Here is a 2,532-nt window from a genome sequence, read left to right on the forward strand (position 1 = left end):
AAAATGACGCGAAAGGTATACCCTTCACGTCAACATATGACGAATGGTCAAGTGTCGTCAAATATTGACGAAATGGGGTGAGACTGTGTTACGTCGGACATATTTGTGGGGCAAAAAAGATTCATTCTATTTCTTTTTATAACCTCATTGTGTGCTAGATCGCTGAATTTTCTGCGCCCACCACCGTTTTTGCTTCTGACAATAGACACGTTTAACATCAGATTGTCATCAACGCGCACGGCCCTGTTGCTTTGCATGACTCTTTCAAGCTGGTCTGACAGCGCGGAGACGCTATAATCGTTAGCGGGCGTAAGCATCGCATTTATATCCGACATTAATGACTCGCCGCGTAATAAAACATTTATTATTCCACCTGACCCCCCCTAATATTCTAGATAGAGAGACTATTTCATTCAGAACACCATCCAAAAATAGCACGTACGATGCCATATCTGTAGAAGCTATTGCCCTCAGATTTAAACTCCTAAGTATTTCCACACTGTTAAATCTTGTACGAGGAACGACGGTATAACCATTAAATTCACCCCCGTCTCTCACAAGCCTCTCAACGTCTTCGGACGTTAGACCCATATCAGCCATTTCAGAATTGTGGTGGGGGTCGGCCGACCCCTCACCACCGTGTTGAACATGTAAATTCTCGGATGCCCCGTCGTTTAGATCAACGACTGGAGCCTCTGGTTCAATTTGATTATTGATAAATCCAGCTTCTGGAACCTCAAAAACTTGATGCATATTTAAAACATCAGGATCTAAGACCATAGTCGGCTCTGGAGGGGGCTGTGAAATGGGATCGAGCATACTTATCAATTCTGCGAATTCGGCTGAATTACGTTGATTTCCATTCATAGCTCTGACAGTTTCTATCAGTATTTGCATTCCCAATTCGTAATCAAATATACCAAGCGGGGATTCATTGCGCCTTATAATTTTATTCGCATGACTACAACCAGAGTCCGAATTACGTTTTTGGGCCATTTTACAACAATATTCGGAAACACAGTGAAACCCCAAAATATACAAATAATCAAACAATGTAAACACAATAAAACTAAACCAAAAAAACAAAACAATATAGTTAAATCAATGAAAAAACTCTAAACCAAAATGAGTATAAAAACGGATTACGATGAAAAAAATAAACCAATAGGTATTAAGGACACAAGTTTAAAACAACAGTAAAGCAATATATTTAAAACAATGAAAAACTCTAAACCAAAATGAGTATAAAAACGGATTATATAAACGATGAAAAATAAACCAAAAATATAACAAGAACACAAGTTTAAAATATCAGTAAAACAATATATTTAAAACAATGAAAAACTCTAAGCCAAAATGAGTAAAAAAACGGATTATATGAGCGATGAAAAAAATGTATTTAGACACTTACCCTTGTGATTTTTAAAAGCGAACAGCTCTGTGGACAAATCAACACAGGTATCCAGTATCCGAAATGTTTTAAATCCAATATGTCACAAAATGTTTAAAATGTCCCAGACAAATCCAAAAAGTCTCAGATTTTTCTCTTTTTTAAAGATACGTCCAAAGTGTTGTGGTCTGTATCCTAACCTGTAAACAGATAAAAACATGTTATTAGGATAAATATCTAAATAAAATAACTTTTTTCTTATGCAACATAAACGTACCGTGGAGATCCAGTATATATTTTTGCAATAGTACACACAACGTTCGCTTTGCCGTTGATATCCAAACCTTTAAAACAGATAACACATGTTATTAGAAAATATTAAAACAAACCAGTTTGTTTAAATCTATTGTAACAGGATTAAATAAATACACACCGGACAACACGCTCCACTCGGCGTCTCTTTTGTTCCAAGATTTCCTTGTTACGCTGCTGATGGTTCTAGTCACGGTCTGACTTTTTGTTCATTCCACGCTTCTCCGCGATTTACCAGGAATAGTTAATACCAGTTTAGACAATTTCGCTGCAATACCAGAGATTGAATTTTTAGTTTTTAAATAAATCAGACAAAATACTGGAACGAACACAGCGAAACACATACATACCAATAGACTTGAGTATAACAGCTCTGCTCCATCCAAACTGATGCCGGAGATCTCTTGTCACTCCCCAATAAAGGTTCGGTCATAAACTTTCAAAGATTACATCACACGACCCCCACACAAACACACACTGACATAATATCAGCATCAGAAAACTTTGTGTCTGAACAGAAAATAGACTAGTTCTATAGAAAATATCGGCTTTAAGTTTAACCAGTTACAGCTAATCACATATATATATATGATTAGTGATTGCCTTTAAATAAACTTTTAATGTTGCAAAACTGTAGATTCAACAACACACCCGCAGTGTGACACGCAGTGGTGAGACGCGCACGGGTCGAAAAGGGAGGGGTGATAGATAGAGACAGAAAATGTCAATAAACAGCAAATGTCACAAACACGAGCCGTCATTAAACATGACACCATACGCGTGACATAAAACACACTCAGGAAAAACAATCACTCTAAATGACCGGCAAT

The 2,532-nt window shown here is 37.0% G+C and overlaps 1 long non-coding RNA gene across 2 annotated transcripts; it reads right to left on the bottom strand.

Moving 5' to 3' along the window:
• Nucleotides 1–417: 417 nt before the first annotated feature.
• Nucleotides 418–2,249, bottom strand: LOC135748847 (uncharacterized). Of its 2 annotated transcripts, XR_010532229.2 has the most exons (4): nucleotides 2,053–2,249; nucleotides 1,824–1,970; nucleotides 1,668–1,734; nucleotides 418–1,590 (listed from the first exon to the last, which is right to left on the bottom strand). It is a non-coding gene; the product is annotated as an uncharacterized lncRNA (long non-coding RNA). The 2 variants fall into 2 exon arrangements; XR_012336770.1 differs by having other exon boundaries at nucleotides 1,824–2,249.
• Between the last annotated feature and the right edge of the window lie 283 nt (nucleotides 2,250–2,532).

Source organism: Paramisgurnus dabryanus, chromosome 5, assembly GCF_030506205.2.
Source record: "Paramisgurnus dabryanus chromosome 5, PD_genome_1.1, whole genome shotgun sequence".
Classification (NCBI taxonomy): Eukaryota; Metazoa; Chordata; class Actinopteri; order Cypriniformes; family Cobitidae; genus Paramisgurnus; species Paramisgurnus dabryanus.